This window comes from Engystomops pustulosus, chromosome 9 (assembly GCF_040894005.1).
Source record: "Engystomops pustulosus chromosome 9, aEngPut4.maternal, whole genome shotgun sequence".
Classification (NCBI taxonomy): Eukaryota; Metazoa; Chordata; class Amphibia; order Anura; family Leptodactylidae; genus Engystomops; species Engystomops pustulosus.
In genome coordinates, this window is record NC_092419.1 from 105,596,410 (window position 1) to 105,611,605 (window position 15,196).

A 15,196-nucleotide genomic window follows, 5' to 3' on the forward strand; every position below is an offset into this window, starting at 1 on the left:
GAACGTCAGTGGTAATTCTCCAGGTTCTGATGAAATTACTTTATTGCTTTGTAACAGATTTTCAAGTCAGGGTTAATAAAATCTAAATCTGCAATTATTGGTGCAGTTTGGGTGACGTCTAGTTAAAAAGGTTATAAACCAACCATTTCCAAGAAACCTGTAATTCATTGGATTAATCCTGGTGGGGCCACTAGGGGGCAGCAGAGGCCCATATTATTCTCATTAATCTTCAGGATGAAAGGTGTTGGGTAAAGGGCTTCTCCCCTGAATAGGGTCATGTGGTGTCTGTGAGGAGTGCACAATGCTAAGCATCTGCATGTCCGGCCGGTCAGGCCATGGCTGGAATAATCAGAGATCATATATCATTATGTTTCAAATCTCCAATAGTTTGTTACAATGTATCAGGGCAGGTAAAATGTATCAATCTGGAGTTCACTCCTCAACTACTCACATTCTAGGTTGCGCAATGATCTCCGCTTCTTGGTCCTGTCTCTTGGTCCTAAATGGACCTCCCCTTTAAATCAGCTAAGCTCAGTCTGGCCTCAGCATTTAATATAGTAATTAGGGGTACAATGTATGAAAGGAGGGTCCGATGACGCAGTCCTAGTGCAGGCCTCATGCACACATGTCAGGGGCAGCAGGGAGAAGCAAGAAGAGGAGGCCGTGTGATAATAATAAGGACATGCAGGAGTCCAGTTGGCTAGCTGAGGCACAGTAGTAGAGATGTGTAGCCTCAGCCCTGGACCAGTGGTCAGCTAGGCTGGAGCAATCTCCTGGGAGCCACATTGGCTCTGCTGCATGTGCAGCACAAAATCACCAATCTGTGCTATAGTACAAACTCAAAACAGAGACTAAAAATCATACATATATACATATTGCACACAAATGTACCGGTTTCTAGCAATAGGTGGCGCCCATGCTACACCATGGGGGCTCATTTACTAAGGGTCCGAATCGCGCACTTTCGTCGGGTTTCCGTGACGATTTCCGATTTGCCCTGAATTGCCCCGGCATTTTGGCGCACGCGATCGGATTGTGTCGCATCGGCGCCGGCTTTCACGCGACAGAAATGGGGGGCGTGGCCGTCGGACAACCCGATGGATTCGGGAAAAAAACGGAATTTAAAAAAAAAATTGCAAGATCAGCACTCACATGCACCGGGAAGAAGAAGGTGAACTCCGGCGGACCTCAGCGCAGCAGCGACACCTGCTGGATATCGGGGCGCACAGACCGTAGTGAATCCCGGCAGACCCGAATCAGCGTCGGAGAACGCGCCACTGGATCGCGACTGGACCGTGTAAGTAAATGTGCCTCCATGTAGCCTAGATTGAGAGATTTCTAGGGAGTCTAGGCTTTGGGTCAGGCTCCCTAGCTGAATTCCTTACACAGCCATCTAGGGTGATCAGTCCTACTGGGTCCACTACAGTAAGAATACCAGACTAAAGTTTTATTATAGGGAAAAAAGTAGCGGTGAACAGCACTCAAAAATTCCAACAAGGTATTGGTACAAAAACGAATCCTCCTTTATTGAACGCTGCAGGTGCATATATACATGGACAAATGCTTAAGATCGACGCTAGCGCATCTTAGTCATGATCTCCATGCTTTATTATGACCCAACTCTGGACGTTACACAGGCAATAAGACATCTTAGCACTGCTCACACCTCACTGTAATTTAGGAATTACTTTTCTTACACTAAAGTACCCCTTCACCTACGCAGGTTCTGCCCCCTCCTCCTCTCAGAAAACTGTTGGTGTTTACCATCTGACTTAACGCTCAGACCTTCGTAGCGCAAAGAAATCTTACACGTAAACGTGTTTAATGATGGGCCTGAGGAATGTTCACTTCTTGCTGATGGTGTCACATATTTAGACTCCCATACGACATATTAACCAGGGGCCGCACTGCTGATTCAGCGGCACCAGCGTTGTGATGTGCTGCGGTGTCCTGGCTGGGGATATGTCATTTATTGCAGATCACGGACCCTCCCCCTAATTATTTAGTTTGCTATTGAAAGGGTTTAATCATTTATAAAAATGAAACCTTCTGCCACTTTTAGAATTTTTGCTCTGTTTTTGTTGCAGTTTCTTAAAGTCATTGTGGATCCAAAAACAGAACTATTGTTTTCTCTTCAAAAGGCCTGTAAGTGCACAAGGGGCGGGACAGATTTGCTGTGCTAGAGACATAGGGGCAGATTTACTTACCCAGTCCATTCGTCATCCAGCGGCGCGTTCTCTGCGGTGGATTCGGGTCCGGCCGGGATTTATTAAGGTAGTTCCTCCGCCATCCACCAGGTGGCGCTGCTGCGCTGAAAAGCATCGGAACGCACTGGAGTTCACCGGGCCTGGCTGAGTGAAGATAAGTGCAAGCTTCGCAACAGATTTTTCCGAATCTGTCTGGTTTTCGTTCGGCCATGCCCCCCGATTTCCGTCGCGTGCATGCCACCGCCGATGCGCCACAATCCGATCACATGCGCCAAAATCCCGGGGCAATTCAGGGGAAATCGGAAATATTCGGGTAACACGTCGGGAAAACGTGAATCGGGCCCTTAGTAAATGACCCCCATAGGCTTAAAATAGCACAGAAAAAGTAAATTTTGGAGGTAGGCCGGGGCACCTATGGCTGCTAAATCACTGCTGCCTCTGTTGCACTTACATTCTGATTTAAATATCCATGAAATGATGATTGCTTCACATTTTGTGGACACCAAAGCTCCACTTTAAGGCACTGCCATTTGTTTCAGACCTTTAAAGAGAACTTGTCACTGGATATCACCCCTAATAAACTACCAGCATGTTCAGGTAGGGTATGAAAAGATATTGCTGAAAATGCGATCTGCAGATAAAGTTCCAGTTATGTCTATGTTCTGTAGCGATGTGCTCTGTCTGAAAGATAAACTTTTTATCTTTAATATCACACCATTATCATGTTTCTAGGTGCTATAGAACTGAAGATAGGGCTGCCTAAGGTGATCCCGAAGCCTCTAAACTTGACTCATCTCAGGCAAAATCTGACTTTTCTCTGCTCATTGTCACATGACTTTGGAGGATATTTTTTTTTTTTTTTGAGATTTCACATAAAAGAAGGAATTTTAGAAAGGATCATAGGCTGTCACCTCCTCATCCTCATAGACTGTAAGCTCTTGTGTCACCCCCTCATCCTCATAGACTGTAAGCTCTTGTGTCATCCCTCATCCTCATAGACTGTAAGCTCTTGTGTTCCCCCTCATCCTCATAGACTGTAAGCTCTTGTGTCACCTCCTCATCCTCATAGACTGTAAGCTCTTGTGTCACCCCCTCATCCTCATAGACTGTAAACTCTTGTGTCCCCCCTCATCCTCATAGACTGTAAGCTCTTGTGTCACCTCCTTATCCTCATAGACCGTAAGCTATTGTGTCATCATCTCATCCTCATAGACTGTAAGCTCTTGTGTCACCCCCTCATCCTCATAGACTGTAAGCTCTTGTGTCACCCCCTCATCCTCATAGACTGTAAGCTCTTGTGTCACCTCCTCATCCTCATAGACTGTAAGCTCTTGTGTCACCCCTCATCCCCATAGACCAGTGATGGCGAACCTTTTGGAGACAGAGTGCCCAAGCTACAACCAAAACCAACTTGTATGTCGCAAAGTGCCAACATGACAATTTAATCAGTAACAGATCCCTGCTCAATCACAGGTTCAATCGTATTGGGGTCCTGAGTTCACCAATACAATAGAAAGATGATGGAGAAATGTGGATTGTAGTTTCCCACCAAGGTCCCCTGAAGAGGAAGAATCAGGGGATCCAGAGCAGGAGCTCCAATGACAATCCATCTCTATCCACACTTTCTGGCTCCTCCTATAGTCCTGGGAGCCAAGGCTCTCACTTAAAAAATGTTGCTGAACATGGCGCGTCCTGGGCTGTCTTGGACCACAGGAGAAAGCCTTGAGTAGTATCTGGCAAACTCTGTTGGGGTGAAGGCCTCGGTGCCCACAGAAAGGGCTCCTAGTGCCACCTCTGGCACCAGTGCCATAGGTTCGCCACCACTGCCATAGACTGTAAGCTCTTGTGTCACCCCCCTTATCCCCATAGACTGTAAGCTCTGGTGTCACACCCTCATCCTCATAGACTGTAAGCTCTTGTCTCCCCCTCATCCTCATAGACTGTAAGCTCCTGTGTCACTCCCTCATCCTCATAGACTGTAAGCTCTTGTGTCACCCCTCATCCTCATAGACTGTAAGCCCTTGTGTCCCCCCTCATCCTCATAGACTGTAAGCTCTTGTGTCACCCCCTCATCCCCATAGACTGTAAGCTCTTGTGTCACCCCCTCATCCTCATAGACTATAAGCTCTTGTGTCACCCCCTCATAGACTATAAGCTCTTGTGTCACCCCTCATCCTCATAGACTGTAAGCTCTTGTGTCACCCCCTCATCCTCATAGACTGTAAGCTCTGGTGTCACCCCCTCATCCTCATAGACAGTAAGCTCTTGTGTCACCCCCTCATCCTCATAGACAGTAAGCTCTTGTGTCACCCCCTCATCCTCATAGACTGTAAGCTCTTGTGTCACCCCCTCATCCTCATAGACTGTAAGCTCTTGTGTCACCCCCTCATAGACTGTAAGCTCTTGTGTCACCCCCTCATCCTCATAGACTGTAAGCTCTTGTGTCACCCCCTCATCCTCATAGACTGTAAGCTCTTGTGTCACCCCCTCATCCTCATAGACTGCAAGCTCTTGTGTCACCCCCTCATCCTCATAGACTGTAAGCTCTGGTGTCACCCCCTCATCCTCATAGACTGTAAGCTCTGGTGTCACCCCCTCATCCTCATAGACTCAAAGGACATTTCATCCACTACCTTAGGGGGTGGTCGTTTATTGGGGTAAAATCTGCTGTAAAGTTCCCTTTAATCTTTTATTTAAATACCCCAACACAGCAGCCTAAATGTCTCTTCCATTCTGTCTCACTTGCTACAATGTATCAGTGTGTATATTAGACTGTTTAGTACAATGTGGTGTACAATATTTTTGGCCGGAATCCAGAAACTTGGCAGATTTATTCTAAATCCATCATTTTGCCCCAAAATTTCTATGAGAAAGTTTTGATCATCCAGTGATAACATGTTTATGAGCGGCTGGGCAATCACGTCCATCTAAGCGTGTAATCCCTAGATCTGTGCCAAACTGAGAGATGCCAAGTAGGTTCAGGTGCCACGCTTCTGCCCTCTTCTCAGCTCCTGTAACTCGCATGAAAGGCATGAGACGTGCCACGTCAGCAGGGTCAGCGTGGCCAGAAGGGGAGAGCATACTGACACGCTGCCACATAGGGGGTATACGACATGATACTGGTGAGCAAGTGTCGGCAGTGACTAATCCAGATTAAGAATATAATTCCAGAGCTACAGTAGAGACTGACACATTAGGGCAGATTTACTTACCCGGTCCAGTCGCGATCCAGCGCGCGCGTTCTCCGATGAGGATTCGGGTCCGGCGCGATTCACTAAGGTCCATGCGCCCGATGTCCACCAGGTGTCGCTGCTGCGCTGAGGTCCGCTGGAGTTCACCTTCTTCGTCCCGTTGCATGTAAGTGCTGATCTTGCGACACAAATTATTTTTTAAATTCTGCAGTTTTTCCAAATCCGTCGGGTTGTCCAATGGCCACCCCCCCCCCCCCATTTCTGTTGCGTGAAAGCCGGCACTGATGCGCCAAAATCCAATCTCGTGCGCCAAAATCCCAGGGCAATGCAGGGCAAATCGGAAATTGTTGGGAAACCCAACGAAAGTGTGCAATTCGGACCCTTAGTAAATGAGCCCCATTGGGGCACATTTACTTACCCGTCCCGTCGCGATCCCCGCCGTGTGTTGTCCGGCGCGATTCACTAAAGTCGTGCGCCCGATGTCCACCAGGTGTCGCTGCTGCGCCGAGGTCCGCCGGAGTTCACCTTCTTCTTCCCGGTGCATGTGAGTGCTGATCTTGCGACACAATTTGCTTTTTAAATTCCGCGGTTTGTCCGAATCAGTCGGGTTGTCCGATGTCCACACCCCCCGATTTGTGTCACATGCAAGCCGGCGCCGATGCGCCAAAATCTGATCGCGTGCGCCAAAAACCCGGGGCAATTCAGGGCAAAACGGAAAAAAAACGCAAAACCTGACGAAAATGCGTCCGACGTACCCTTAGTAAATTAATATTCTATGGAGGGCTGAATGTAATTCGGAGTTGGAGGAAAGCTGGGTGCCTCTATGGACACTTGTATGGGATTTGTATACTTTGCAGGGATCCGTCATGTCGCAGGATGACGCCGCTCGCTGTTCTGATTATGCAGGAGGCAGCGGGTTAATGTCATTTGTCGAGCAGAGGAAGATTGATGATCCCTCCCGGATCCCGGATAATTATGATCATCGCTGTGGGCCCCCGATGATCACAGCGGCAGAAGTTTTTCGATTTTATGGGGACATTACAAACAAGTCTTTGTTTATGAGAGTCTGGTAAGTGAAATTCCCATTAGGGGACTGCGCCGCCTCGATGTTCACGCTGGTGCCGGGGGAGGCTTACTCAATTCATTTCACCGAGGACGATGGCTGGTGCATGTTAAACATGAGACGCACTCCTTCATTAAACACTTCTTATCCCCCCCCCGGTATGTAGTAACCACTCTAATCCTGCAGGGGCGCCATTGTGGGAGGACTCCTGCTATGCTGACACCCTTCAGAATAACACAGACTGATAATACCTATGGGGGACGCAATATGAGACCTATGGAAAGACTCCTTAAGGAACTACACAGTCGTAGGTTTTTCGGCAATGGATTGCTTTACCGCAACATGTGGGAAAACAGCAAAAAAATAAAATAAAATTGTGCTTAAAAAGAAACTTGCTGTAATAAATTCTTTGGTTTGTGGTTCATGGTGAGTTTGTGACATTGGGTGTCTGCAGCGATTCATCCCTCATCACTATCCCCCATATTATAATGTATATATGTAATTTCCTTCATCATCCATCACTTTCCCCAGGATCTGTCATCTCCTCCTGGTCCCCAGTGGTTCCTACATGATTTTACCCCAGGTACCGGCGAAATCCAACACGCTCAATTTGCATTGCATTGGTTTCCAGCCAGCAGCAATATACTGAGAACATCTGCTGGGAGCAAGATCCGCGACCTTATAGATACGAGGTATACAGTATACAGTGAGAAAAGTTCTGCTCCATCATAGATCGACTTCACTAGGGGTGCAGAGAAATAACTTATTACTAAGCGCTCCAGCAAAAGCTTTTTCAAGTAAGTTAGGCCAGAGAATGCTCTTCTGTTGGCCCAGTCCTGGGTGGTTCAGTTTGGCTTTGGGCCAATACTAAGGGTATTCTCTAAGAGTATAGGGCTCTGGAGGTCACCAGGTCACTACCTCTTGATTTTTGTAATGGTATAGGTGACAGCTGGCCAAGGATCAAGAACCCCAGGCAACCATACAATGCAGTTCGCCATAGTCATGGCAAAACACAAGCCCCCCTTTGCTATATGATGCCACACCACACTTCGTAGCATCTAGTTGGTCGGGCCAGGTAGATTGGGAAGGGTCACCACAGGATTGTCTGCAGAGAGGCATAGGGACCAAAATGTGAAACCTCTTGTCACAGCAACTGCGCACAGCCCTACATGAGATCCTATACTCTGGCACTTTCCAGGCAAAACACAAGCCACACAATGCATCATCAGACCCTACACATAGGGTCATAGCTTGCCAGTCAAACCCCCCCCCCAATCAAAGCCAGAGCGCATACAATCTTTAACCCGGAATGAGGATATATAATCCCCACAACGAAATGCAAACCCCCACCCCACTTTATAGTCCAAATATGCAAATACGTTTTCCAGGATGGGACCCACATCATGTCATTAGGCTTCTTGAAAGTCATGCTTGGTGATAAGGGTGCTGCCTTTCAAGATAGAAAAAAGAGGCATTGATTACCTTGTCCCACCCTAGAAGATGTATTTGCATATTTCCCAGAATCATCAAACATATTTCCCGAGCATCAATGGCTATAAGTCTCCACATGCATAGAAGGCGGCCTTAAATAGCAAAGTATGCCTAAGGAGAACTCATACTTCTTGATCCTAGGCCACCTCTGCGAAACAGGAGCTACATCATGCAACACGAGATCCGGTACATTCATCAACTTGTCATGGGGAAACACAAGCCTCACCATGTAACCCAAGACCCAACAAAGTCCACTATGAGGAAACACATGCCCCAGCATGCAACGCATGCCCCACCAAACCCCACCATTTCACATGGGACCCCACACACTCTGTAACCGACCATGGGGAAACATAAACCCTACCGTACAACGCGAGACCTCACATTCTTTATAGCCCACCACAAGGAAATAAGCGCTACCGTTCCACATAGGACCCCACACACACTCTGTAAGCCACTATGGGGACACACAAGTGATACCCTTCAATGCAGCACCCCACACACTTTATAGCCCGTCACGTCAAAACATAAGCTCCCATTGCAACGTGAGTCCCAGTCCATTGAGTAGCCACCATGCAGTCCCATCCAAATGGAAATATTATGATTCTACATGAATGGAAACATTTCTGCGGCCAAGAATAAGCTCCCATTCTATAATTGTGGCAGATACGACGTGTCTGGACACCCCCTAATTATTCAGTGAGCGGGACACCTTTATACAATATAATTTCCCCATAATCATTATGATGTGGTCTGTAAAACGTCCGCAGGTCGCCCGCTGTTTTCTGTTCTGCGGTCCGCCCGCTGCTCCCCCACTGGATTTTAAAAGCTTTTCCATCCAAAATACAAACTTTCCTTGCGCAGATAATTATGGAGCATGATACCTGGACACCACGGGGGATGCGTTCAACTAGCAGGAATTCTGTACAGCGCAGGACTGCCAGGATTTCTGAATTTGTAGAAGATCCTAATACATGCTGTATACCTCCCAATAGTGCCCCAGGTATTGGAGAATGTGAATTATAAGACCCCCCCTCCTTTATGTACGAGCGCAAATGGACCCAAACCTACTACACATTTCTAATGGAGCCTTATACCCAACGTCTGTGAAGTTTTTTTTCCGAATCTGTAAGGTTGAAGACAGAGACAAGATTGAGGAAATCTAAGGATAGCGCATGTAGGAACATAGGGCATAGCAGAGATTGTACCAGAAGATAAGACTGATAAGATGATCGTCCAGTCTTCAAGACAGAGAGTGTGAAAGTTTACTCCATACATGAAAAGCAAAGTTGTAAAGTAATCTTCCCCGACTGTAAACCAGAGCCGAGTCCAAGGCTGAGCGTCCTAACAACGAAACCTTCCAGGATTCATAGGGCAGAGGAGAAGAAGAATACATTTAAGTAATTCTATAATACTGTCCCCTATGTACAAGAATATAACTACTATAATACTGCCCCCCATGTACAGGAATATAACTACTATAATCCTGCCCCCTATGTACAGGGATATAACTACTATAATACTGCCCCCTATGTACAAGAATATAACTACTATAATACTGCCCCCTATGTACAAGAATATAACTACTATAATACTGCCCCCTATGTACAAGAATATAACTACTATAATACTGCTACCTATGTACAAGAATATAACTACTATAATACTGCCCCCTATGTACAGGAATATAACTACTATAATACTGCCCCCTATGTACAGGAATATAACTACTATAATACTGCCCCCTTTGTACAGGGATATAACTACTATAATACTGCCCCCTATGTACAAGAATATAACTACTATAATACTGCCCCCTATGTACAGGAATATAACTACTATAATCCTGCCCCCTATGTACAGGGATATAACTACTATAATACTGCCCCCTATGTACAGGGATATAACTACTATAATACTGCCCCCTATGTACAAGAATATAACTACTATAATACTGCCCCCTATGTACAAGAATATAACTACTATAATACTGCCCCCTATGTACAAGAATATAACTACTATAATACTGCTACCTATGTACAAGAATATAACTACTATAATACTGCCCCCTATGTACAGGAATATAACTACTATAATACTGCCCCCTATGTACAGGAATATAACTACTATAATACTGCCCCCTTTGTACAGGGATATAACTACTATAATACTGCCCCCTATGTACAAGAATATAACTACTAGAATATTGCCCCCTATGTACAGGAATATAACTACTATAATACTGCCCCCTTTGTACAGGGATATAACTACTATAATACTGCCCCCTATGTACAGGAATATAACTACTATAATACTGCCCCCTATGTACAAGAATATAACTACTATAATACTGCCCCCTATGTACAGGAATATAACTACCATAATACTGCCCCCTATGTACAAGAATATAACTACTATAATACTGCCCCCTATGTACAAGAATATAACTACTAGAATACTGCCCCCTATGTACAGGAATATAACTACTAGAATACTGCCCCCTATGTACAGGAATATAACTACTATAATACTGTCCCCTATGTACAGGAATATAACTACTATAATACTGCCCCCTATGTACAAGAATATAACTACTATAATACTGCCCCCTATGTACAGGGATATAACTGCTATAATACTGCCCCCTATGTACAAGAATATAACTACTATAATACTGCCTCCTATGTACAAGAATATAACTACTATAATACTGCCTCCTATGTACAGGGATATAACTACTATAATACTGCCCCTATGTATGAGGATATAACTACTATAATACTGCCCCTATGTATGAGAATATAACTACTCTAATACTGCCCCTATGTACAGGAATATAACTACTATAATACAGTCCCCTATGTACAGGAATATAACTACTATAATACTGCTCCCTATGTACAAGAATATAACTACTATAATACTGCCCCCTATGTACAGGGATATAACTGCTATAATACTGCCTCCTATGTACAGGGATATAACTACTATAATACTGCCCCCTATGTACAGGAATATAACTACTATAATACTGTCCCCTATGTACAGGAATATAACTACTATAATACTGCCCCCTATGTACAGCAATATAACTACTATAATACTGCCCCCTATGTACAAGAATATAACTACTATAATACTGCCCCCTATGTACAAGAATATAACTACTAGAATACTGCCCCCTATGTACAGGAATATAACTACTAGAATACTGCCCCCTATGTACAGGAATATAACTACTATAATACTGCCCCCTATGTACAGGGATATAGCTACTATAATACTTCCCCCTATGTACAAGAATATAACTACTATAATACTGCTCCTATGTACAGGAATATAACTACTATAATACTGCCTCCTATGTACAAGAATATAACTACTATAATACTGCCTCCTATATACAGGGATATAACTACTATAATACTGCCCCTATGTATGAGAATATAACTACTATAATACTGCCCCCTATGTACAAGAATATAACTACTATAATACTGCCCGCTATGTACAAGCATATAACTACTATAATACTGCCCCCTATGTACAAGAATATAACTACTATAATACTGCCCCCTATGTACAAGAATATAACTACTATAATACTGCCCCTATGTACAGGAATATAACTACTATAATACTGCCCCTATGTACAAGACTATAACTACTATAATACTGCCCCCTATGTACAAGAATATAACTACTATAATACTGCCCCCTATGTACAAGAATATAACTACTATAATACTGCCCCTATGTACAAGTATATAACTACTATAATACTGCCCCCTATGTACAGGGATATAACTGCTATAATACTGCCTCCTATGTACAGGGATATAACTACTATAATACTGCCCCCTATGTACAGGAATATAACTACTATAATACTGCCCCCTATGTACAAGAATATAACTACTATAATACTGCCCCCTATGTACAAGAATATAACTACTAGAATACTGCCTCCTATGTACAGGAATATAACTACTATAATACTGCCCCCTATGTACAGGGATATAACTACTATAATACTGCCCCCTATGTACAGGAATATAACTACTATAATACTTCCCCCTATGTACAAGAATATAACTACTATAATACTGCCCCTATGTACAGGAATATAACTACTATAATACTGCCCCCTATTTACAAGAATAAAACTACTATAATACTGCCCCCTATGTACAAGAATATAACTACTATAATACTTCCCCCTATGTACAAGAATATAACTACTATAATACTGCCCCTATGTACAGGAATATAACTACTATAATACTGTCCCCTATGTACAGGAATATAACTACTATAATACTGCCCCCTATGTACAAGAATATAACTACTATAATACTGCCCCCTATGTACAGGGATATTACTGCTATAATACTGCCCCCTATGTACAAGAATATAACTACTATAATACTGCCTCCTATTTACAAGAATATAACTACTAGAATACTGCCTCCTATGTACAGGGATATAACTACTATAATACTGCCCGTATGTATGAGAATATAACTACTATAATACTGCCCCCTATGTACAAAAATATAACTACTATAATACTGCCCGCTATGTACAAGAATATAACTACTATAATACTGCCCCCTATGTACAAGAATATAACTACTATAATACTGCCCCCAATGTACAAGAATATAACTACTATAATACTGCCCCCTATGTACAAGAATATAACTACTATAATACTGCCCCCTATGTACAAGAATATAACTACTATAATACTGCCCCTATGTACAAGAATATAACTACTATAATACTGCCCCCTATGTACAAGAATATAACTACTATAATACTGCCCCCTATGTACAAATAAGTACAGCATGATGAGGCATGCAGTGCTCTGTGGTTTCCTCAATCTGTACCACATGGCTTAGATACATGGGAAATATGTGTTCCACATATTAGAATCCTCAACTTTTAGAAAACTTCTATACCCTGACAGTGAGGGATGTGGCAGAGGTTGGGGTGTGTGATACTGGAGGGATCAGTGGGATTTCTGTTATGATGTGTGTTAGTGGTGAGGTGGCGGAGAACAGTGCGGTATTGTGTGCTGCTGTATACATTAGGCTCAGCATTGTTTCGCGGCTGCGGACATCTGGCGGGGGGCTTTCTATAAACATGATTTCTTCCTTGCGGGATAATTATATATTTGACAAATTCTGTGAATAATGAATTTTCCAGGAAATGAAGGTTCTTCTGTTGCCGCCTGTAAAGTGAGAAATGAGGAATTAGAGAGACAGATCACAAGACAAGTCACTGGGGGGCAGCGCTGAGACACCCTGCACCTGGGGCTTAACTCTCTAGTGACCATGATGTAGCTTCAATACAAAATATGTACCTAGATACATCTTCTGGGAAAGCTGGGCGCAATGTGACTCTTAGAGTTGCATACCTCCCAACATTTGTGAAAGGGAAAGAGGGACAAAATGGCGGCACGCGGTGATCCCCCTAAGCCACACCCCCAATCACTCCCTGGCCACGCCCCAAATTTTAGCCATATTATAAAAAAAAAAATCATCTTAATAAAAAAAAAAAAATTAGCCTCATTGGGATTTGAACCCAGAACCTGCAGTGTCCATGTACAATAATGACACAATGCCCCAACCATATGAGCTATAACCTCTGTGATTATCTAGGTGTAGAATTTTGGTAACTAAGAACTATGACTACTGTTACACTGTGACACAAATTTAATGCCTTGGTATATAGGGAGGGATCTTCTCAGAGATTATTGTAATTATTGAACTATTATTATTATTATGGAGATTATTGTTATTATTATTATTGAGATGATTATTATTATTTTTACTGTTATTAATAATCGTCTCCATAATAATAAAAATAATAAAATGTATAATAATAATAATAGTCTCAATAATTACAATAATAATCTCTGAGAAGATCCCTCTCTATATATTAGTGCATTAGTCTGTGTCACAGTGTAAATGGCAGATAACATGTCTTAGTTACCAGAAATCCTCAGCTCTGTATCACTGGGCTTATAGCTCAGTTAGTTAAGCTCCTGTCTGCAGTGCAGAGGGTCCCAGGTTCGAATCTCAGCCTGGCCAAAACTTTATTTAATTAAATAAAGAGCTTGTGTCTGGGGAAGCCCTGGAGACCATATATGGACAGATGCTGATCTGACCTGATGACGTGGTCCCTGCTCACTGCTAACCCGACACTTCTCTGAAAAGGATTCCCTGCCCGATGTCTGCTCTGGGGAAGCCTAGGAGATGCAGTGACCATATATGGATAGAGATCTGAAGCTGATGACGTGGTCCCTGCTCTCCGCTAAGCCCGACACTTCTCTGAAAAGGATTCCCTCCCGATGTCTGTAGAAGCCATTCTGTACAGTGAGTTCTGGCTTTCAAAGTATTTACTATGCGGACACAGCGCCGGGACACAGCGGGACCTGGGGGGAAAATCCGTGACAATCTCAGAGCTGCCCGTGACGCGGGGCAGAGGTAAGAAAAACGTGAAAGTCCCGTCAAAATTGGGACGGTTGGGAGCTATGGAGTTGTAACCCAACTTTTTCAAAGTCCTGAACATCTTATACATCATATTTTCAGTCTGCATCACATATAGGGCGTCACACTGCAATCTTGTAGCAGGTTTTCTGGTGGAACAAACCTGGGGCCCAGCAACGAATATGTTAAATAAATATCCTAAATGTGTTTTTTCGCTGCAACTGTAATGGATGAACTGGGGGGTTAGGTGGGGAAACAGCAGGTATTATGGCTATATGTGGGTACTGTGGTGTACAGTTCTGTGATGGGGGCACTGTGACGGCAATGGAGGTACAATGGAGGTAATGTGAAGGGAATTGTAATGGGGGACTGTGACTACAATGGAAGCAATGTCATAGCACTGTAATGGGGGTACTATTACTCAAATGGAGGTAATGGGAAGTGGATTGTAATGGGGCACTGTGACAGCATTGGGTATAATGTGAAGGGCATTGTAATGGGGGACTGTGACTGTACAATGGAAGCATTGTCATAGTAATGTAATGGGGGCACTGTGACTAAAATGGAGGTAATGGGAGGTGGATTGAATGGGGCACTGTGACAGCATTGGGTATAATGTGAAGGGCATTGTAATGGGGGTACTGTCACTGCAATGGAGGTAATGTGATGGGAATTGTAGTGGGGGACTGTGACTACAATGGATGCAATCCCATAGTACTGTGATGGGGGAACTGTGACTACAATGGA